The sequence below is a fragment of the Aulostomus chinensis genome, chromosome 4 (genome assembly GCF_037954235.1).
Source record: "Aulostomus chinensis isolate RoL2024-O1b breed Wild chromosome 4, RoL_Achi_v1.0, whole genome shotgun sequence".
NCBI classification, from domain to species: domain Eukaryota; kingdom Metazoa; phylum Chordata; class Actinopteri; order Syngnathiformes; family Aulostomidae; genus Aulostomus; species Aulostomus chinensis.
The window spans coordinates 21,157,658-21,181,362 of NC_141323.1; the positions used below are offsets into that span (position 1 = coordinate 21,157,658).

Consider the following 23,705-nt stretch of genomic DNA (forward strand, 5'->3'; position numbering starts at 1 on the left):
GGCTTTTTACCAGGATTCCTAGACAGCACAGCTGGACTCACTCAACAGCTAACTTGTTAGCACCGATGAGACAGGAGCGCTTCTATGGTTTTACTCAGTGGTTCAATATTTTTAAAAGATGTCCCATTCAGCCTGTGGGTTTTAGTGATCACTCTTCAGTCTCCTGTTCCGTTTTATTAAAATATTCATTGAAAAGCTCCTGAGAGAGAGAGAGAGAGAGAGAGAGAGAGAGAGAGAGAGAAAGAGAGAGAGAGAGAGAGAGAGGATCAAACTGATCTCAAACTTGACTTCAAAATTCTCTGATTATAATAATTTGTACTCCTTGATAGATTCATCACTACAGGGTCATAGAGGGTCCATTACTATTGCAGTATATTAAAGAATATAAGAACGAGGTTTCCATCCATGGAAATATAATATTTCATGTATTGCAGTATATTTTCAAAGATATAACACTTTAATGTGAGACTTTAATGTCTGTCTTTGGTTTCTAAACTCTGACTCTCCTGTTATTGGTGCTGACTGAATTCTACCACCTGACAGACTGGGAAGGCTCATATTTGTGATGGATCCATCAACACATGAAGATCTTGTTTCAATGTTATAACATTAAGCTCATCTTAGTAAAACAATGAAGTTACCTGAACTAAATTCTTGAAAAAAATGACTGTCACTGACTTAAATAAATCAAATCTACTTCAAAGTTCCTTCTGTTGTCATAAGTCGGCCATTTTAAGTGTACTTGTAGTTCCAGAGCATTCCAAGTGGAGATGATATGAATCCATTTTGTTCGATGAACTCAGTTCCTCTGCTTTGATGTTGGTGGACTGAGTGGAGTTTGCCTGAACCTGCTTGAACCTGTTTGCTCCTGCTCAGTCCCTCACTCAAGCCTCACTCAGCCTCAGCAGCACCGCTCCACTGAGGATTGATTCAAGTTCCTAGCAACCAAATACAGAGGAGAGCTGAACCTTCTTGCTGTGAGGCCACAGTGCTGACCACTGCACCATTGTGTCCCCTGAAAATGCCACCACGTTGTTGGGATTTTCTGTAAAACCAAGCACACATGAACATAGCAGCTTCTTCACAGGGCTGGTGGTGCAATGGATAATGCGTCTGACTACGGATCAGAAGATTCTAGGTTCAACTCCTGGCCAGCTCGCTTTAAACTTTATACTGAGAAGATGAAGTGAGAACCACTACTAAAAGTCACTGAAATCCTCCAAGGTTTCCTCCTTGTCTGCTGTAAACATGAACACATGCATGGATCCTGCTACCTCTCACATGTTAAGCTGGCACTTGACAGTGACAGCAGGAGAACAAGAAATCCCAGAGTGTCATCAACATTTCCTGTAAACTAAATGACAGAAGCTGTTGAATTTCTGTGTCAGAACAAGGAGAAAGGAGCCCCAATGAAAGAGTGGTGTGTGTGTGAGTGAGAGGACATTGTTCAGTCCACAGACCTGAGCATCGCTGCTCTGACTACCACGTTACCTCCTGGTTATCAGTGTGAAGTCAATGGTGAGGTAGTCAGTTGTTCCTTGTGTTTTATTCCAGAGGCCTGGTAGTTAAACGCTGAATTAAAGAATTTTAATTCTTAACTTGAATTTTCATGCTGTTTTGCTGGAAATGTTTGACAACTTCTTGCATGTTGGTGCCCCATCACACAAAAAAGTGCAGTTGTACTCTTTTCACCTCTGACCCACAAACATTCCACCAGTGAACGTCCAGAAATTGAAGCATAAACAGTTCAGCAACAACAAATTCTTCAAATCATCCTCTGAACCGAGAGCCACAGGCTCCTCCCAACATATGCAACACTGCCATTGAGCTCTGCTTCAGTGTAACGGTGGTCGAAGGGTCAACATTGAACCTGTTGTATGACTTGAAAATTGTATTAGAGATCTGTGAGCAGGGCTAAATATATGAAAGTGTTGTCATTAACAGGTTGTGAATTTCTGTAGGTCCAAACATATCCTGGACTCCACCAATGCCAGTTGTGACCTATTAGGCTCCGGCTCCAGCGCTGTCAGTGAAAAATGACTGACAATCCATTGTCTCCTGGTGAGTCCTGCTGTGTTGGTAGGATGCATCAAATCACTGTGGGAACAAGAGACACAGTGACTGAACTGTAGCCCATCCATCCATCCATCCATCCATTCATTCATCCATCCATCCATTCATTTTCTTCCACTTATCCTGTTAAGGGTTGTGGGGTGGGGGGACCTGTCTCCCCAGCTTTCAGCGTGAAGTGGGTTCACCCTGGAGGGGTCGCCAGTCCATTGCAGGGCCAACACATAAAGACAGACAACCATTCACACTCACAGTCACACCTAGAGTCAGTTTAGAGTATCAATCAGCCTCGTCCTCATTCTCATGTCTTTCCCACTGAAAAACTTTCACACCTGAAGTGTGAAGCATCGATAAAAGTTAATTTGACAGCACAACAGAAAATCCGAGTATATCACTGACATATTCTGTAAAAGAAATGATAGAAGCTGTTGAATTTTTAGAATGAGAAAAAATGTCCCCCAATGAAAGAGTGATGATTCTTTATTTTGATTTTGTTCTTCACTCCTACACAAGAGAGGGAAAGTGTCGGCTGGCCAGGAGCAACTGCCTGCTTCAGAATGGGAGGAGCCTCAGGACTTTCCAGTGAGAGCTGCAAACTTCCACCAGCGCCCACTGCCAGCACGTCTTCATGATGGAGCTGAGAAGAACACAACAACACAAGAGCACTGGAGAGGAGCACAACACTTCTTTGCTTCCTTGTCACTCTCATATCTGTCTGTACCATCTGGAGCTGGGGGGAGGAGCTTCACATGTTTTTTTTCTTGTTTTTTTTTCCAAAAGGGAATGACATGACTTCCTCTGTATATTAGTATATGAACTACTGAGAATGTTCATCCCCAGTTTTAAGTTAGAATTAAATGTTAAGTAGAAAAATCTTCCCTCTTCAATCCTGTCACTCAGTGTTGTAAACTGTTTCAAACAAATTCTACTGTTCAACAGTTCAAGTGTTTCTAATGAAGCTGAATGTGCTCTCTTATACTTTCCTCAATTGTGTTTCTTTCATGTCCTCCTGAGATCAAAGACAGAATTCTAGGTACTGTCAAAGCCCTGATGACATCATCAGGAATTCTGTCTTTGACATGGAAACTCTTGCTTTAATTTGAATTTGATCTGACTGAAGTTTTAGTTTAGGTTGCATGAGACTGATGAGACACTTCCTGTTTTTATTGCTATTCTTCCATGAATGTGCTCATGTTGGCTTGTCCCCAACCACAGTTTCAAAGCCATGATGACATCTTTCATTAACAATCAGATCAAATTTTTTCTCTATTTGGACAAATAAGGTTTCAACTGACACGGCTGGCCAACGTCCTGGAGTTAATTCAGCCTGTAGAACCAGGTGCTGGTTCCTTCTTTTACTAGGCAGGAACAGGCAGCAGATCCAAGATCAGTAGGCGAAGATGTCTGCTTTGACTGGTAGGAGGAAAGAGAGCAGGAGAGCTGGTCAGAGACAAAGACAGATAATGAAGAAGGAGTGCTGTATTCTGCTAGCACATGCTAGTCACAGTCATCGACAATGAGTCTCAGCAGGTAAAGATTCATCACTGATTTCAGAAGATAATTGGACGTTCACTGGAAGACTATGAATGTTTGTGGGTCAGAAGTGAAAAGAGTACAAGTGCACCTGTTGTGTGTGATGGGGCACCAACATGCAAGAAGTTTTATACATTTTGAGCGAAAAAGCGTGAATCTTCAAGTAAAGAATTAAAATTATTTAAGTAACAATGAGGTCTCTGTAATAAAACAAAAGGGACAATGACTACCTCACCATTTCCACCCCTCTTTAACAGATTCACATTTCAAAACAACCAAGTTTATTTTATTCCCTTCTTTTAGTAGAGGATGGTTTTGATCCATCAACCTCTGGGTTCTGGGCCCAGCACGCTTCCTCTGTAAATCCATATTTTGGATTCTGGCCTTTTCTGCTTTTCATTTTGTGTTTGTATTAAAGTTCTATTGCTGAAAAAAGGTTTTTTTGCCTTTTTAAACACACACACACTTCCAGTGACTAATCCATATTTTCATCACTTAAACCACCACTGGAGTATTGAAAGAGATTCCACATGTTGGTCAACCAGAGAAGCTTCACCTGGTGACGCTCATCCAACCATGCATGAAGGTCAAGCTGCATTATCTGCTGTGCTCATTAGCAGGGGAATTAGCTGAAATGGTCAGTATCAGTAACAGGGTGACACTTTATCACAGCAGTGGACAAACATCAGCATTCATCACACAGCAGCTCCTCTGATCAACAGAACAAGCTGAAGTATTCTGGAGAATGAGGGCATGGATCCCTCTACCTCTCACATGCTAAGCTAGCACTCTACCATTGGAGCTAATTCCCCTGCTAATGAGCACTGCAAATAATGCAGCTTGACCTTCAGATTTGAGGGAAGAAAACCTTGAAACATTCATTCATCTTCTTCCACTTATTCCTGTTCAGGGTCTCGGGGGGAGCTGGAGCCTATCCCAGTGTCTACGGGCAAAAGGCAGCGTTCACCCTGGACCAGTCACCAGTCCATCACAGGGCCAACATACAGGGACAAACAACCATTCACACTCACATTCATACCTACAGTCAATTTAGAGAATCCAATCAGCCTTTTCCCCAAATTGCACGTCTTTAGACTGTGGGAGGAAGCCGGAGTACCAGAGAGAACCCACACAGGCACGGGGAGAACTTGCAGACTCTACACAAGAAGATACTGCGCCCGAGCCGGTACTCGAACCCAGAACTTTCTTGCTGTGAGGCCACAGTGCTAACCACTGCACCATCCTGCAGCCCCCTTGAAACATGATGATGTTATTATTTATGTCTTTAATGCACCCAAACCTTTATTTTTCAGGGATTTTGAGTGGTTCTGGGTCATGAATCAAAATTTGAATTGGACAAAAATTTCATGCAGGGTCACTGGGGCCACACGTTTCATGTTCTCAACAGATTGAAACTGTAGAGTGTGTGACATGTGGTGTGTTTGTCAAGTTCATCAAGGACAGTAAACATGAGCAGGTCTAGATTCACCTCCATCTTTGGAGGTTGTTGAATTTCCTCCTGAGGACCGTCAGGCTGTTTCCTTACTTTGCTGTGACACAACAGCAGACAGCAACAAGGACTGCTGCAGTGCACTTGGTAAAATCACCATCTGTAGACTGGACCAATATGCTGATGTGACCCTTTGATTAGTTTCGGATCAGTCAGAGATCAAAGACTGAAGCAGGAGATCAATGCTCAGCATTCAGAGATCAAAGACTCCTGGAGCGTTGCCCTCTCTTGTCTTTGGGCCTGGATGTTAATGAATGTTTTACACATTTCTTTTTAAGAAAAAACTTGCATGACATTTCAAGGAGTTTTTCCTGCCAATACAGGACAACACCCACTCACAAACCAGTGCTGGACAAGTTCCTTCAAAGCTGTAATGCCTTATTTCTTACTTGTTACTGTCATTTTAAAATAATTGGTTCCATTACGATTGTGTCTGCCAGCGCTTGGTGACTGTACAGGAGGTCTGGGGACCGCAGGGCCACAACAAGCCCATTTCCTCAACTCTCCATTTAGTACAGAGGTCCCCAAGTACGGACCAGTGAGGATAAATGTGATCGTGGAGAAGTCTGTTTGTTCTTCAACTGGTCCAACTTGATGGTGAGATCTGTGACGCCATCTTGTGATAGTGGATTCATTCATCTGCTATTTCAACACATTCAAGTTCATTATCCCTACATGTCAAAATACATTTGGTGTGGAGTTTTACTTTCTGGCCTCAATCATAATGTGTGCATTTATTCTTCATGAACATTTCTCAGCTTTGTAAGTTTATGATATTTTGTCTTCCTCTGTTTTCTATTCCATTGTTGTTGATGATTCTATTGCAGGTTTGAGTTCCCTGTTGACTGAAGCAGAAACAGGAACAAAAAGCTGGAGGTGGTCAGAGCTCCAAGTTGGGACGCTGATATTAAAGTAGGAGATGAACACATCCAGGTTAGCCATCACTCTCAGAACCTGCTACTTTACCTCTTCAGAATGTAGCAGCATAGCATAGCTTCATCTCACCGGTTAGTGGCCCACTTTGATGTCTGGGATATGAGGTTAAAGGTTCTTTACAGCTCTGAATGAAGGGTTTATAAAGTGTTAACAATGCCATGAATAACACAAGCATTCAGTAATCCTTGATAAAAGGAGACTCACCATCAAGTTGGACAAGTTGAAGAACAAAAGGACTTCTACACTATCACATTTATCCTCACTGGTCCATACTTGGGGACCTCTGTACTCAATGGAGAGTTGAGGAAATGGGCTTGTTGTGGCCCTGCGGTCCCCAGACCTCCTGTACAGTCACCAAGTGCTGGCAGACACAATCGTAATGGAACCAATTATTTTAAAATGACAGTAACAAGTAAGAAATAAGGCATTACAGCTTTGAAGGAACTTGTCCAGCACTGGTTTGTGAGTGGGTGTTGTCCTGTATTGGCAGGAAAAACTCCTTGAAATGTTTTTTCTTCAAAAGAAATGTGTCCTTCTCATGTTGAGCTGTGGACATCAGCTGACTGCTTTTCTTGCCACTGCCTTGCTGGCAGGAAAAGCCTGAGCAGAAATGAAGAGTGAGTTCAAGGCAGTAGATTTCACTCCATAGTTTAGGCCTTCATCCAGCAAGGAACCATAAATGATGATGTCAGCACTCCTCCAGCACTGCGATGCAGCTTAGAGAGGTCGGAGAATCACATGACTTCTCTCACTGGTTATTGATGTTTATCTGTGTCTATATATAATTTATGTCGTGTATATATTTGTATATTAATATGTTATTCATGTTACATAAAACATGTTAAACACGGAACAGCGTGGACACAACAAATGAACTGGTTCAGAGACACGAGGCAAAAAAAGCTGGATGAACTCTTCTTCATTCCAAAAATGACTTCACCCTTGAACACTGACGTCAGGTCATTTTATAGGGTCCTCCATTTTTTATTTATGTGACGTTGCATATTGGGAAATAATTATAAAAAAATATATATTTTGATGAAAACTATATTTGATCAGGAAAACTACATTGGGTCAAATAAATCCATCGTTCGTGACGGTGTTACTAATTTTAACTTTAGTGCTCTGGTGCTGATTGCCTCATTAAGATCTTCATGAAGAAATAAACTGAGATTTGTAAAAATGTTTTGTTTTTACAGAGTTGGCAGTTTGAGCATTGAATCTTTCTTTGTGTTGAGAACAAACCCTCAAAGCCTTCATGTTTCAGTTTGCTTCACAGCTAACAGACAAACACCTCTTAGCCTGGTTCTGGTAGTCCAGGTTTAAACACCAACACAAGGATTTTATGCTGATTTCTTCACATGCAGCTGAAATCTAGACTTCAAGTGTTCATGTGAGGTTACAGCTTCACGCCTATTTAGTTTTCAACAAATATTACGTCACTTTTATGCATTGAGCTCACTAACGAACTTTAGTCTCAGTAGCTGAATCTGTTAGGGGGAAGGCAGTGTGGACCGGCAGGAGCCTCCTACAAAATGCAATGGAGAGAAGAAGAAATCCTGAGGAGTCGCTATGAGATTGAAGTGTTAAAGACGTGGCTCCTTTGGTGGTGATAGGATTTGAGTTATTGACTCTATTTTTAGTTTATTTCAATGTTATTGCAAACATCAGCTGCTCACTTATCAGCTAGCAAGTAAACAACAGTATTGTTCAGTGTGCTAGCTGAAGTAGACCGAGCGGTCAGTTGAGTCTTTATTTCCATGTGTGCTCATGGTAGCAGGGGTTTAGATTTCTAAATGTAACCCTTTTACCACCGGCTCCAATATTAAAACCCACCTTAGGCTTACAGGGAACACTTTAACTCATTTCAAATATCTTGTATGGTAAAAGTCCCATCTGGAATAATTAATATCAATCTAGGGCAATGTATGATTCTCACTCTTAAATATTCAAATGGAGGCTATGGGGAGTACACTTGACCTTTAAACTCTGCTGAAAAGCTTCAGTAACAACACACAAATTCAATGAAACCAACACAAGATTTCAGTTTAGAAAATGTATTAAAAGCTTGCAGAAAAACACATTCAAACCTTGAATAAACAAGACTATAGAAAATAAAAAGAACCCCGGGGTATATTGTTTGTCTTTTTTTCAACTGTCTAATTTTATTTCGAGTGCACTCATTTTTACTTTCGTTGGCCCGCTTTAGTTGGAGCTCATGATGGAAACCTTTACCAGATCCCCCCGTGTGTCGGTGAAGTCAACAATACCGGACCGCAGCCGATGAATCCCTCGCTCGTTGTGGCAGCAACCGTCCCGCTCGCAGCAGCCCGCAGCAACAGACCTCCGTGATTCGGCAGCAGCGGCACATCCTCCGACTCCTTCGGCAGCAGTGACGCGTCCTCCATTAACGACTCTCTCCCGAGGCGACTATCCGAAGCTCCTGTCCCGTCCGTGCAGCGGCGTCTCCATTCAGCGTGGACAGCGTTAGCCTAGCTCCCGCTAGCTTCTGTAACTGGACTTGCCTGGTGCTCAAAACACAATCGGTGGCGGAGAATCCGACTCACGCACTCCGATCACGTCGGTCAATTACAGTTCACAGTCCGTTACCGATAAAAACTCCTCTCCGACAACACACAGTCTCCAAACTCCGATAACGTTACGCCATTCACACGATGCTCCTTCCTCGCGCTCGTTTCTCCCGGAAGTGTAAACACTAAAGGTCATGAACTCACGCACGTAACCTAACGTAATAGAATTACTTTAACATTTTTGAAAGACATTCACACCCCATGAAATGATGTTTTTTTGAAAGTTAAATTTTAAACAAATATTTTAATATCTTCTTCATAATACTAATGTAAATTTGAGCTTAACCATGAACTGGCATTTTATTCTTAACTTATTCCTATGAAAATCATGAAATAAATACCACTGATTTCTCAGAGTATTACATCAACCTCGGATTAAATTAAAGCTGCAGTCAGTGTTGTTTGGGCCTGAGCCTCCTCCCGCCCACCGCAGCCGAGTAGCAGGGGTCGTCCTGAATCCAGTGATGAATTTTATGAAAGCGGTGGGACTTGTACATTTACAGCAATTGCTTGCAGTGTACTACAAGATTTCAACAGTATCACCCTGTTTATAAAAATACAGTACTTTGCTGTTAATTCTAATAGGAATCTGTTAAATTACACCCCATGACTGTTTAACAGAACTATGCTGTAATGCTAAAATACAGTACTTCACTGTAAATAAAACAGTATCATGCAGTATCTTTGCCTGATGGACGCAAGGAGAATCTCCTGATCTGCACGTGAGGCCAGAGCCTTGGTTATCATCCATCTCAATCACAGTCATTTGGTGAGTAGCGATTGCATTTATTGTAGACACTGGCGCAAAGTCTGTAGGCCAGTGGAGGCTAAGTGAAGTTTCCAGTTTGTGTGGCGACACACGAGTGGGGGGTGCACTTATTAAAATATAATAGTGACCAAAGCCGGACAACGCCACCTTGGGAATTTCGCCCAAGGAAATAGTTAACGTACTGACCAAAAGGCACTCACAGGTTCATTTACTAATTGGCAGGAGACGTGGTTCCATGACAAAAATATTTTATTGTAAACAGGCCAGCAGATTAAAAAGAGAACAAGAATGAATCTAAACAAGTCTGGAGCTTACCAGTGGGGGTGAGGGATCCCAAGGCAGAAGACACCCTGATCAATTGGGACATCACATTTAAAAACACATGATTAAAGCAAAACAGGGGTGCACAGCACACAAGAGGCAAAGCGCCGCCAGGACCGTGAGCTCCCAGTACCTGAAACGAAATGACAAGAATTATAATTTAACACCAAAACTAAAAAAAAAAAAAACACAAACCAGAACCAAACTCAAACCACAATTTAAAAATTAATTCGAGAAACAAGATTTAATTATTAAAAACAAATTAGCAAGGAAAAATAATACAACCCAAAATAACCAGAAACGAGTTCATTTCTCCATTGCTAGACCAGGGAGCTAACAGATAGCCGTCCAGCAGCTTGCTACACCCTGAAGCCCAAGCGGAGGAATGGGAAACAATGCAGATCCAAACCTTCAGAGCACCATGAAGTACAGTTCAGTGGCGCCACACGGTGGACATCAGGATCTGGCAGACCCTGGTTAAACAAGGTGAATTACTGCAACAACCTCCAGTTCAACACACAGCGGATTCCAATTCATTAACACAGAAGCAGAGCACTCCAGTGAACACAGTAAACAGTGAACAAACAACAAGCAAAACATGTGTAGATGGCCAGTAGGTCGCAGAACAGGCTAGTAGCAGAGCAGGCTAATAGAGCAGGAGCCTGTAACAAAGCTGGGTAGTCTGTAGCCAAACAGCCAGAGCAAAGCAGGGTAGTCTGTAGCCAAACAGCCAGAGCAAAGCAGGGTAGTCTGTAGCAAAACAGCAGCCAGAGCAAAGCAGGGTAGTCTGTAGCAAACAGCAGCCAGCGCAAAGCAGGAGCATCTGGCAAAGCAGGATAGTCTGGCAAGACAGCGCCCGGTAGCAAAGCAGCAGCTAGTTCTTCCTCAGTGTCACGGCTCACCAGCTGTGCCAATCAGGTGTAGATCGCACGCATGCAGAGCAAAGGGTTTCACAGCTAGTATGCTGTGGCAAACAGCCTCTGCACGTCAGATCGGCGGGGGGGGGGGGGGGGGGGGGTGTTTCCCCACTAGCGGCGATTAAGGGACCGTGTCCCAAAAGCCGGACGCCTACAATTAAACACGTGAATATGAAAAACGTGCATGATCAGCATGCAACACGAGCTACAGGGAGCTACTGCTACATACCAGCACAGACGGTGGCGAGAAGGCAGACGTGAGGCGATCAGAGGCGGAAGCGAGGTGACCAGGAAGTGGGAGGACCGCGGACCCCAAGAGCAAGAGATTGACCAGGTAGATGCTGCCCCTATTTATAGAGCAGCGCCTCACACTGGTTGGCTAATGATGGTACAAGCCAAGTCAGGCATCACCAACCAGTCTCACTGCTAGGATGGGACCTCTCATCCTGCCACATTTGCATTGATAATTACACTCGGTGCACATCATGCTAGCCAGATTTAGCAGCTAGCCAAAATGTTGAAAATGCTTGCAAATTAGTCCAAAAAACACAGAGAGTTGACTTTACTTTTTACATCTCGAGCCTCCACAAATTAATGTGTGCGACATCTGTATTTTGCCTGTGAATTCATGAAGCTTTCTGATAGTCTGAACCATTTTACAGTACACACAATATACGTGTCACACAACAGTTAAGTCGGTTCATATTAAGATGAGTGCACACTGACTGTGTTTACATGCAATTACGTTCCTCCATCTTGTGCTAGGCTACTGCTCTGGCATGAGTCTGTCTGATGGCATGATTACAGTGTACTTAAGGCCATAGATCAGGAGCTGTGGTTGTATTTGTTTAAAAAAGAGTGGTTTTAGCATCGTTCAAGTGCCTGCTCATTTGTGTTGATTTTTCTTTGTCTCTGATATTGCCTACAGATGCAGGAGCCTATCTTCCAGCTGCCCTGATCCTAGTAAGTACTTGCCTGTCCATCACATTTCACAGTTAATCAGTTATTTTTTCAGACCTCAAACATTGAAATAGACAACTATGTTATCTGGTCAAAGAAGCTGTTTTTTTCTTCTTCTTCTTCTCTTCTCTTTTCTCCCTGTTTTTTTGGATCTCCAACACTATATCTACATGTATATATTTGATGGCTTATAATGTCTCATTCATCTGAGTGAGTTCCAACACTCCTTTTTTAGGCGCTTCATTGGAATAAATCCTGAGAGTGTCTGCATGTTTTCCCTGTGCTGGTTCTCTCCAGGTACTCCAGCTTCCTTCCACAGTCCAAAGACATGCAAATGGAAATGCAACTCTAAATTGACCGTAGGTATGGCTGTGAGTGTGAATGGTTGTCTGTCAATATTTGTTGGCTGCGGTGGACTGCGATGGACCACTGACCTGTCCAAGGTAATGTCCCCTCTGGGATAGGCTCCAGCCCCACCCTGTGACACTTAACAGGATAAGCGGAAAAATGGATGGATGGATGGATGGATGGACGGATGGATGGATGGATGGATAGATGGGTGGGTGATCACTCACAGGACTGTGAGTCTCTCACTCTGACCGCTTCATGCTATGGGACTTACACTGACGTAACCTGATTAGCTCAGTCAGTCGAGCATGAGACTCTTAGTCTCAGGGTTGTTGGTTCAAACCCCATGTTGGGTGTTGATCTTAAACACCACTGCTTGTCCTCTCAGTTTTGAAAGCTTTGTTTGTAAATTGTCAGAAAAATCAGTGAATAAACAATACAAACTTAGGCTTTGTCAGAAATTCCATGCTTCCAAACTAACCAATATGAAAAAAACAAAAGGTGAGACTTTTTCATGCATTCGAAAAATTTGTATGCGCTTCATTGTATCCGCTTTCTATACTTCCATGCATCCCAGCTTATTTCTGTTAAGGGTTGCAGGGGGAGGCTGGAGCCTTTCCCAGTGGCTTTCAGGTGAGAGGCAGGTTTCACCCTGGACAGGTAGCCAGTCCATTGCAGACAGAATACCCACGCAGGCACGGAGAGAACATGCACACACCACACAGAAAGAACCTGTGCTCGAGCCAGGACTTGAACTTGCTTTGAGGCGACACTGTTAACAACGGTACCACCGTGCCACCCATTGACTGTAACACATTGTAAACAATATACACTCTTGTTATCATACAACACGTAGCCCTGTACAAAAATCAAATAAATTACATCGCATAAAAAGCAGAAAGAGATGTGTTAAAAAGTTCAAAAATAAATAGAGTTCATGATCTTTAAAATTGGTTATAATGTGAGCAGGTTAAAAGCATAAATATAATATGTAACATTTAAAAAGTAAAACTATTTACAGTTAAAAAATAAATTCATATAAAGGTCTTTAAGTTCTCTGAGTCTGTAAAAGATCAGTGATCTGAGAATAAGGAGAGGGGAAGAAGCCGTGTTTATATGTAACCTCAATTGTTACCTGTCAATCATTTCATTCCTGTCTTATCTTTGGGTGTATTAAGACCGCAAAAGCCAATGAGAGGAAAGTTACTGTGTAAGGGGTGGGACTAGTGGCGCAGGTTTGTGAGGTGAGTAGTTAGCGCGCATGGGGAGAGAAACAGAGGCAATGATCAGAGAGTTAAGAGGGGAGGCATCGTTTGTGTGGAGAGCATTTAAGTTTATTTTGGAGGTCGACGACTGGTGGTCCTGATATAAACTTCTGTGTGACCTTCGAGAGGTGAATATTTATGCCTGTATTTGCGCTTTATCTAACTGTTATAGTGAAAAGAGACTGGATGTGTACATGGTTAGCGACGTGCTAGCTAGGGATAGCATTCCGTGCTAATGTGCCTGCAGATCGTAGCTTTAGCGTTGTAATATGTTTGGAGCGAAAGTAAAGGTAATGCGAATTCGACACGAGATAATGTTTGATAATTGTGGCTAAATTAAGATAATATGCTTGAAGGAGACGGACATTGGAGAGAGAGAGACGGGTTTCCATCTGATGGCTCTGCTGTTCTGCTGTGCCTTGTCCTGCTGTGTTTTCTTCTTCGTGACTTTCGCTGTCCCGCCATTGCGTGTGAGTGTTTGGATTGTGACTTCCACCGCCATTGCCATTACCATTCAGACTCTCATCCTCCATTCCCGTTCTCCCCCTTCTAATAAAACCCTGGATTTTTGAGGACTAACATACACATGCACTTGCTTTTATTGTGTGCTCAGCTGCGAGTGAAGCGGCCATTACAGTTGTGAAGCCCCGACCGCACACGAGCTTCAATAAACAGGCCTGAAACAGGTAAAAATTAAATTTAAGGTGTTTCATATGAATGTGTGTGTGCCCACAGGTAAAATATTGAGTTTTAGTTGTTGTAAATTAAAGAATACCGGTTTAGAAGGTAACTTAAGGATTCTGAAAGGGATTAAATATGATGTATATTTTAAAAAAACAAAAGGGTTATCTTTTGTAGAGGAAACTTTTTTTCCTTACAATTGAGGTGTAAAGGATGACTTGAGGGTATTTTATGTGAAACTATCCAACTAAAAAAGATTTTGATTTTCAGTGAAACGAAAGTTCAGAACCAAGAAAGACACTGTTTGTTTTGTTTTGAAAATCCTCTTACTCATTGTTAATAATTTTGTTCATTGTATTTTTATAATACTAGAATATATTCAATTTTTATTTCATCCATCTCTGTGAACAAGTACCTGTGAAGGATTAATTTGCAATTCTTTTAACTTCAGCTTGAGGAAAGGGCAGCTTTGAGTCTTTGGGGACCAGCATGAGCGAGCTTCCCTCACGCACTTCTTCTTGAAGCGCCTTTCCGCAGCTTTGAAATTGAATGTCATGCAGCGTGTAATTTGAAGAAGACAGATGGCAGATGCAGTACTTTTCTCTAGATGACATCAACATTCTTTTCTTTATATTGACAGGACACCTATTTGGCGTGTGAAAAGTCCCTGAGGCTGTTGCGCATCACGTTTTTTCTGAGGTTGTAAAGTGAGTGAAATGGATATAGAGCCCATGTATGTGAGAGTCAAGGGCTTACGGCCTTACCACTCTGAACACGCCCGATCTCGTCTGATCTCGGAAGCTAAGCAGGGTCGGGCCTGGTTAGTACTTGGATGGGAGACGGCCTGGGAATACCAGGTGCTGTAAGCTTTTTTGTTTCCATGTGAGGAAAGGGCAGCTTTGAGTGTTTGGGGACCAGCATGAGCGAGCTTCCCTCACACAACTTTTCTTGAAGCGCCCTCCACAGCTTTCGAATGGAATGTCATGCAGTGTGTAATTTGAAGTAGACAGATTGCAGATGCAGTACTTTTTCTAGATGACATCAACATTCTTTTCTTTGTATTGACAGGACAACTATTTGGTGTGTAAAAAGACCGTGAGGCTGTTGCACATCACATTTTTTTTGAGGTTGTAAAGTGAGTGAAATGGATATGGAGCCCATGTGTCTGAGAGTCAAGGGCTTACGGCCATACCACTCTGAACACGCCCGATCTCGTCTGATCTCGGAAGCTTAGCAGGGTCGGGCCTGGTTAGTACTTGGATGGAAGACCGCCTGGGAATACCAGGTGCTGTAAGCTTTTTTGTTTCATTGTGAGGAAAGGGCCGCTTTGAGTCTTTGGGGACCAGTATGAGCGAGCTTCCCTCACACACCTTTTCTTGAAGCGCCCTCTGCAGCTTTGGAATGGAATTTCATGCAGTGGTTAATTTGAAGAAGACAGATGGCAGATGCAGTACTTTTCTCTCGATGACATCAACATTCTTTTCTTTGTATTGACAGGACACCTATTTGACGTGTGAAAAGACCCTGAGGCTGTTGCGCATCACTTTTTTTCTGAGGTTGTAAAGTGAGTGAAATGGATATAGAGCCCATGTGTGTCAGAGTCAGGGGCTTACGGCCATACCATTCTGAACTTGTCTGATCGCGGAAACTAAGCAGGGTCGGGCCTGGATAGTACTTGGATGGGAGACCGCCTGGAAATACCAGTTGCTGTAAGCTTTTTGGTTTCATTGTGAGGAAAGGGCAGCTTTGAGTGTTTGGGGACCAGCATGAGCGAGCTTCCCTCACACACCTTTTCTTGGAGCGCCCTCCACAGCTTTGGAATGGAATGTCATGCAGTGGTTAATTTGAAGTAGACAGATGGCAGATGCAGTACTTTTCTCTAGATGACATCAACATTCTTTTCTTTTATTGACAGTACACCTATTTGGCGTGTGAAAAGACCCTGAGGCTGTTGCGCTTCACTTTTTTTCTGAGGTTGTAAAGTGAGTGAAATGGATATAGAGCCCATGTGTGTAAGAGTCAAGGGCTTACGGCCATACCACTCTGAACACGCCCGATCTCGTCTGATCTCGGAAGCTAAGCAGTGTCGGGCCTGGTTAGTACTTGGATGGGAGACCGCCTGGGAATACCAGGTGCTGTAAGCTTTTTTGTTTCATTGTGAGGAAAGGGCAGCTTTGAGTCTTTGGGGACCAGCATGAGCGAGCTTCCCTCACACACCTTTTCTTGAAGTGCCCTCCACAGCTTTCGAATGGAATGTCATGCAGTGTGTAATTTGAAGTAGACAGATTGCAGATGCAGTACTTTTCTCTCGATGACATCAACATTCTTTTCTTTGTATTGACAGGACACGTATTTGGCGTGTTAAAAGACCCTGAGGCTGTTGCGCATCACTTTTTTTCTGAGGTTGTAAATTGTGTGAATTGGATATAGAGCCCATGTGTGTCAGAGTCAAGGGCTTACGGCCATACCACTCTGTGTGAACATTTTTTCCCCCCGACAGTTTTTATACTGATCGGGGGAGGTCAATTTGAGTTTTTTTTTTTCCTAATGGAAAACTTTCGGACGGACCAAATGGATTTGAACTCTGCAAACGGATTTCAGATTACGAGCATGGAAAACGGACTTGACATAAACGCACAAACAGGTGAAGAAAATGAAAAATGGTTGCTTGTTAAAAGAAACAATCAGAAACGAAACATGAAGAAGTCGGAAGGAAAACTGCCGGAGGGAAATGCGAGAGCGGCTTCCGCAGCGACAGCGGGGGAAAGACGGCGAGCAGCGGCTGATTCAGAGGAGATGAGCGCTGGAGCCGGTCCACAGGCAACGAGAGCTGGTGGCCTGAAGAACAGAGCTGAAGACGTGGTTCCGAGAAGACCTGGGCAGCGAGGAGCTACTGGAGAGGCGACGGAGAGTGAGAGAGAATTGGCGGCGGAAAGAGATGCGGCGTCTGGTGGGGAAAGGCAGCTGCAGCAGCGACATGGAGCGGCGAAATCTGCGGGTGGCGACCACAAGTATGACAGAGAACTGACGGTCAGTGTCGAGGTAACTGGGCAGGATGAAGTCCCAGTTCTCGAATTAATGAGATGCATAAGAGCACTGTGTGGAGGTTTAATAGCCTGTAGGGCGACAGGGCCGCAGAAATATGAAATTACCATGTCACACATCAAAGGGAAAGAGAGAATCCTAGATGGTTTCAAAATTGGGGACAACACAGTGCATGTCAAAGATCTGTGTAATGATGAACTCATGGTTTCCTTTTTAAGCTTACCAGCTTACATCAGAGATGAGGAAATTTTACAAAAGCTAGAAGGGTGGGGAGTCTCAGCTGCATCAACTATGAGGAGGAGGATGTGGCCGGGTACGCAAATTGCTGATGGGACGCGGTTTCTCAAAGTAAAATTTACAGACAAGGTCCAATCTCTGCCTTATTCAGCACGGTTTGACACAGCAATAGGACCGGAATATTTCAGGGTCATACATGATAGGCAGGCTAGGGTGTGTAGGATGTGCCTCCAGCCGGGGCACATCCTAAGGGACTGTCCTGAGTTCTCCTGCCATAAGTGTGGTGTCCAGGGGCATTATGCAAGGGAGTGCAACAGGAAACCTAATAAGATACAGAAATGTGAGGTGTGTTGGAACAAAATTGATGAATGTAATTGTAATTGTAGTGATGAGGATATTGTGGTGGAATCTGGATCTGAGGAGCTGTACAGTGAGATGGAAGGTTTTAGTGAGGGAGGAACGGAGGATGAGGAGGAAGATGACGAGGTGGGTAGTGGCGCCGCCAAGCAGGCTGCCGGTGAGGGTTACGCCCCTCAGAGAACCCAGAGCCCTCCTACAGTGGTGCAGAGCCCAGGCACAAGGCTTGGTTCAAGTCTGAATGTTATGAGCACTGATTCAGGCCCACAGCAGAGAGGAAAGGATGGAGGAGGAAACGGGTCCGAAAAGGAGCCGGAGCCTTCTCAACTCCTGGAATCAATGGAGGTGGGGGACACCCCAGGAGAATTGCAGCCGGCGGCAGCCACATCCACCAGGGTACCTGCCTTAAATGTGCCCTCCACCTTCCCTCCTCAGAGTAGATCAAACAGTGACTCGGAAATGGACTTTGCCACAATCAAAAATATTCGGAAAAAGCACACCTCAATGAAAGATGCTGCGATGAAGAAAAAACAGAAGAAAGAAGGAGGGAGAGGTAAAAAATCTTGAGGGAAAATTGGCTGTTTAAAGGTTTTTTTGGTCTGACCATGTTTCTGCTGCACTCCCTTAATGTCAATGGACTCCGCACTTATGGCAGGATGACCGCCATTTTACTTAAAAGCAAGTGTGACATTCTCTGCTTACAGGAGACAAGGTGGGAAGGGGATAGCGTGGCGGCAGCAAGCAAAATGTGGGAAGGAGATGTCTTTTTTAGCAACGGCACAAGTAAATCTTGTGGCGTAGCTATTTTAGTAAAAAAGACTATAAGTACCAATAGCAAGTTAATATATCATGACAAGAAAGGTAGAATACTTATTATAGATGTTTGCATAAACAATAGAACATACAGAATTGTTCACATATATGCCAGTAACTGTGAAAAGGAAAGGAAAATGTTTCTAAATAGTATAAGCAGATGGATAGATCATAGAACCATAATAATAGGAGATTTCAATATCGCATTAACTAAGGATGATATATCAATTAACAATGTATACAAGAATGACACAAGCAGAACTGAGCTATATAATTTAATGAATATTCACAATTTGACAGATGTATGGAGAATTCACAACCCATTCAAGAAAGAGTACTCCAGAAGACAGGTTGTGCAGGGAAAAATGAAACAAGCCAGAATAGATTTATGTCTAGCGGCCCCTGAAGCAACAAAACAGATCAATAAAATACAATATAATTATAACGCATGGAGTGATCACGCAACAATTGAGTGTTACTTGGGTGCTGCAGGAGGTTTCAGGGGGGGAGGTACCTGGTGCCTCAACTCCAGCCTCCTGGCAGATTCAACTTACGTTAAAAAAATCACAAAACTGCTTGATTATGCAAAAATTGAAATGAAAATAGAAAATAATTTTATAGAAAAGTGGGAAATTCTAAAGCAAAGAATTAAAAGAAGTAGTATAAATTATAGTAAAGAGAAAAAGTGGAGAGAGGAGCTGGAGGAAAATCGACTAAGAAAATTAATCAATCATGAAATAGCATTATTTGATAAAGAACCTAACAGAAACACAGAAAACTATGAATTATATAAAGCAAAACTAGGAAACATAGAAAAAATAAAATGCAGAGGTGCAATGATAAGAAGCAGAGTTAAAAATTTAGTAGAAGGAGAAAAATGCACCGCATATTTTTTGGGGCTCGAAAAGCAAAAACAAAACAAAACTATAATAGAAAAAATCAACGATATAACTGGAAAAGAATATGACGATCAAGAAAATATACTAAGAGTAACTACAGAGTTTTATAAAGAATTATTTGATAATGGATATAGCAATAGCGAAGAGGTAGACAAGTTGTTATCAAATATCCAAACTAGTATTTCAGTGGAGGATAAGGAATGGTCTGATGCACAAATTACTATTAATGAGATAAAGACGGCAATAGATAGCTTAAATAAAAACAAAAGTCCAGGGGTAGATGGTTTAACAGCAGAATTTTATATTTGTTTCAAAGAGCAGATAGCTCCCCTGTTGCTGTCATTGTACCACTCAATGGAACGGGAACAGAGAACATCCAATACATTCACTGCAGGAATAATTTCACTTATCTACAAAAATAAAGGTTCAAAACAGGATATAACAAACTATAGACCAATAAGTTTACTCAATACAGATTACAAGATACTGACCAAAACACTGGCAAACAGGCTTAAACTTACAATAGGAACCATTATTGGTAATACACAGGCATACGGCATACCAGATAGAGACATCATAGATACGATCCTTACAATAAAGGATACCGTCAGGACAATGGCAGCACAGGGGGGGTATCTGCTCGGAATTGATTTGGAGAAAGCATTCGAAAGAGTAGAACATCTTTTCTTATATAAAACTTTAAAAAGATTTGGATACGGTGAAGGCTTTATTAGATGGATTAAATTATTATACGATAACGCATACAGTCAAATAAAGATAAATGGACAACTAACAGAAAAGATCAAATTAAAAAGATCGGTAAGGCAAGGATGCCCGCTTTCGGCTCTTTTATACAGTATTGTTGCTGAGCCACTAGCTTTAAGTATAATGAATGATAAGAATATTATAGGTATAAAAACATATAGAGACAAAGTCGTTAAAATAGCACAATTTGCGGATGATATCAATATAATGTTTAAAAATGAAGAAAATTTAAATTATATTATAAAACATCTAGAAAGATATGAAAAAGCATCAGGAGCTAAGGTTAACAGAAATAAGTCAGAAATGATGGAATTCGGTAAAAATAGTTTAAAAAATAATTGGGGTTTTAGCACTAAAGAATACAGGAAAATACTGGGTGTATACATTGGTAAAAATGAAGGGGAAGCCAGGGACTTAGGGTGGAGAGAACTTGTAAAAAAGGTAGAAAATACACTTAATTTATGGAGAAGTAGGGGTTTAAGCCTGAGAGGAAAGGTAATTGTCATCAATGCCTTAATACTGTCAAAAATTAATCATGTTTTGGGGGCCTGTGAGCTACCGCAGTGGGCACTAAATTCGCTCAATGAAGCGATCTCCTCCTTCCTTTGGAGGGGAAAGGGAAATTCGATCGCTCATCGGGTGATAATTGCGAATAAAAGGGAGGGGGGATTAGGACTAATTGACATCAGTGCAAAAAAAGATGCACTCAGGGCCAAATTAGTTAGAAATTTTCTCGATTCGAACAGGCAGTACCCCTGGGAGGACACAATGGCGGGCTACCTGGCTGAGTACGGGGAGGGGGAGAAACTCTCTCTTTATCACCTCCTTCCTGGGAAAAGCCATGGCTCGCTACCGATGTTCTACCAGGAGGTGCTAGAGGCATGGGGCAAATTCCTGCCCCACCTCAGGCCTAAGTGCAGTCAGAAAAGTCATGTGCTGCAGTTACCTTTTCTCGAAAGCACCTTTTTCACACACAATGGTAGGACACTTAAATGCAGGGCACTTCAGCAACATAATATAACAAGGGTCGGTCAAGTGGTGGGGGAAAGGGGTCTGTTCAGTCTCAGGAAAGTCACAACCCAACTCAAAAAAACAGGGACACCGTGCAGAAAGGATTACCTAAATGGACTAGGTAACAAAATCAACAGAAACATAACCTCACTGTGGAGAAACTTAATCATCACGGACAAATCGAGAGCAGACCCCGAACTCCCGCCGCTTGAGCTTGTCACACAGTACACAGGGAAAGAGCTGTCACAGGTGAAAACAAAGGACTGGTACACCATAGGGATTAACTCAATTAAACGCACTCCAAAAGCAGAAAAACACTGGGCACAATTATTCAAGGGAATACCGATAGGAAAAATCTGGCAAAACCTTAACATACCTTACATGGACAGCAATACTTTCAAGCTAGAATTCAATATCAGACACAGGAGAATTTTCACAGGAATCAAATTACACCAGATTAATAAGGAAAACTACAGTAGGACATGCCAAATCTGCAATAAAGAACCGGAAGACCAGGAGCATCTATTCATCAACTGCAAGGAATCGGATAAATTCAGGAATTTCATAAGGATGCTACTGCAAGAGCACTGCAATTTCAGTTTGACAGATGAAACACTATGGACATGGACTCTTCTCTTTGGTACAACACTGAAACAAAAGGATCAGAACAGGACTCTCATAAATACCATACTCACTTTTGCAAAAAAATCAATATGGACAACTAGAAACTACGCTCTCTATGAAAAGAAGAAAATAAACATATTTGGGTTTTTTTACACAACACTCTTGACGCACCTACAAATCTTACATGACATGGACAAGGATATTTTTGAAAACACTTTCTGCAGGAAAAACACATTTTTCAACATAGCAAATGGCAAAATTGAAATAAACAAGATTGACAATGGTATGTTTTCTCTTCAAATTCCCAGCTAAGTAGTCTCTTTTTTTTTATAAAGCAAAGTATTTTTCAAATTTAATAAAGGGGTGAGCAAATTGGGTGGTTTATGTTTTTGGTGTGTTTAACATTTCATTTTGATAAAATTTCATTTATAAAAAAAAAAAAAAAATAATAATAATTTGTGTGTGTGACACTTCACTACAGGAATTTGTTCTTTTTAGTCCCATGAGTTTTTTTTTGTCTCTCTTAAAATTTAATTTATTTTTTTTTGGAATGACCTGCATTGCTCCAGTGGCTGTAGGCACATAGTGTTGGTTTATTTGTCTAAATTTAACTTAATTAAAAAAAAAAAAAAAAAACTCTGATGGTGTTGTCATCAAGTTCGAGGTGTATCAAGGGTGGGTTTTTTTTTTTGTAAGATTTCATTCCTGAAGGAATTTATTTTTTATATAATTGTTAAATTTTGTCATGTAAATAAGAATGTACAGTTGGTAAAAATGTATGATGTATTTTTGATAATAAAAGACAAAAAAAAAAAAAAAACACGCCCGATCTCGTCTGATCTCGGAAGCTAAGCAGGGTTGGGCCTGGTTAGTACTTGGATGGGAGACCGCCTCGGAATACCAGGTGCTGTAAGCTTTTTTGTTTCATTGTGAGGAAAGGGCAGCTTTGAGTGTTTGGGGACCAGCATGAGCGAGCTTCCCTCACACACATTTTCTTGAAGCGCCCTCCACAGCTTTGGAATGGAATGTCATGCAGTGGTTAATTTGAAGTAGACAGATGGCAGATGCAGTACTTTTCTCTAGATGACATCAACATTCTTGTCTTTTATTGACAGGACACCTATTTGGCGTGTGAAAAGACCCTGAGGCTTTTGCGCTTCACTTTTTTTCTGAGGTTGTAAAGTGAGTGAAATGGATATAGAGCCCATGTGTGTAAGAGTCAAGGGCTTACGGCCATACCACTCTGAACACGCCCGATCTCGTTTGATCTCGGAAGCTAAGCAGGGTCGGGCCTGGTTAGTACTTGGATGGGAGACCGCCTGGGAATACCAGGTGCTGTAAGCTTTTTTGTTTCATTGTGAGGAAAGGGCAGCTTTGAGTCTTTGGGGACCAGCATGAGCGAGCTTCCCTCACACACCTTTTCTTGAAGCGCCCTACACAGCTTTCGGATGGAATGTCATGCAGTGTGTAATTTGAAGTAGACAGATTGCAGATGCAGTACTTTTCTCTAGATGACATCAACATTCTTTTCTTTTATTGACAGGACAACTATTTGGTGTGTAAAAAGACCGTGAGGCTGTTGCACATCACATTTTTTTTGAGGTTGTAAAGTGAGTGAAATGGATATAGAGCCCATGTGTGTGAGAGTCAAGGGCTTACGGCCATACCACTCTGAACACGCCCTATCTCGTCTGATCTCGGAAGCTAAGCAGGGTCGGGCCTGGTTAGTACTTGGATGGGAGACCGCCTGGGAATACCAGGTGCTGAAAGCTTTTTTGTTTCATTGTGAGGAAAGGGCCGCTTTGAGTCTTTGGGGACCAGCATGAGCGAGCTTCCCTCACACACCTTTTCTTGAAGCGCCCGCTGCAGCTTTGGAATGGATTTTCATGCAGTGGTTAATTTGAAGAAGTCAGATGGCAGATGCAGTACTTTTCTCTCGATGACATCAACATTCTTTTCTTTTATTGACAGGACACCGATTTGGCGTGTGAAAAGACCCTGAGGCTTTTGCGCATCACTTTTTTTCTGAGGTTGTAAAGTGTGTGAAATGGAT

At 42.2% G+C, this 23,705-nt stretch overlaps 5 non-coding genes across 5 annotated transcripts; all 5 read left to right on the forward strand.

The window, feature by feature from the left end:
• The first annotated feature begins 14,651 nt into the window (after positions 1 to 14,651).
• LOC147263199 (5S ribosomal RNA) lies at positions 14,652 to 14,770 on the forward strand. Its single transcript, XR_015114509.1, has one exon. It is a non-coding gene; the product is annotated as a 5S ribosomal RNA (ribosomal RNA).
• A 309-nt stretch (positions 14,771 to 15,079) lies between these two features.
• On the forward strand, positions 15,080 to 15,198 carry LOC147263200 (5S ribosomal RNA). Its single transcript, XR_015113669.1, has one exon. It is a non-coding gene; the product is annotated as a 5S ribosomal RNA (ribosomal RNA).
• Positions 15,199 to 15,926: 728 nt separating this feature from the next.
• On the forward strand, positions 15,927 to 16,045 carry LOC147263201 (5S ribosomal RNA). Its single transcript, XR_015115388.1, has one exon. It is a non-coding gene; the product is annotated as a 5S ribosomal RNA (ribosomal RNA).
• Positions 16,046 to 22,877: 6,832 nt separating this feature from the next.
• Positions 22,878 to 22,996, forward strand: LOC147263202 (5S ribosomal RNA). The gene has a single exon (XR_015115424.1). It is a non-coding gene; the product is annotated as a 5S ribosomal RNA (ribosomal RNA).
• Positions 22,997 to 23,305: 309 nt separating this feature from the next.
• Positions 23,306 to 23,424, forward strand: LOC147263203 (5S ribosomal RNA). Its single transcript, XR_015114990.1, has one exon. It is a non-coding gene; the product is annotated as a 5S ribosomal RNA (ribosomal RNA).
• The last annotated feature ends 281 nt before the right edge of the window (positions 23,425 to 23,705 follow it).